Here is a 543-nt window from a genome sequence, read left to right as displayed (position 1 = left end):
CCCCCCCCCCAGGCACTGCTGTTTATATGTGTATGTACACACACACAAACTAACAGGGACTGCTGTGTCTGTTAGCGTGGACATGTACAAACAACGGTGTCTGTTTGTGTGCGTGTATATAAACAGCAGGGATTTTTAGCCTGAGTGTGTATAAATATACATTAAAAAAAAAAAAGCAGTGTGTGTGAGTGCGTGTATATAAATAGTAGTGTGTGAGTGTGTGTATATAAAAAAATCAGCAGTGTCTGTTAGAGTGTGAGTGTATGTACATAAACAGCAGTGTCTGTTAGTGTGTGTGTGACTCTGTATAAATACATACAAAAAAAAAAAAACAGCCAGCAGTGTCTGTTAGTGTGTGTGTATATAAAAACCACAGTGGTGTGTGTATATTTAAAAAAAAACCCCAAAAACCAAAACCCCAGCAGTGTCTGTTAGTGTGTATGTGCATATATTAAAAAAAAAAGCCACAGTGGTGTCAGGGGGTGTATATATATATATACACACATATATACCAATAACCCCCAGCAGTCTGTTAGTGTGTAC

Source organism: Haliaeetus leucocephalus, unplaced genomic scaffold (assembly GCF_000737465.1).
Source record: "Haliaeetus leucocephalus isolate CR32 unplaced genomic scaffold, Haliaeetus_leucocephalus-4.0 Scaffold517, whole genome shotgun sequence".
In the NCBI taxonomy this organism is placed as follows: domain Eukaryota; kingdom Metazoa; phylum Chordata; class Aves; order Accipitriformes; family Accipitridae; genus Haliaeetus; species Haliaeetus leucocephalus.
This window is presented reverse-complemented; position numbering follows the sequence as displayed.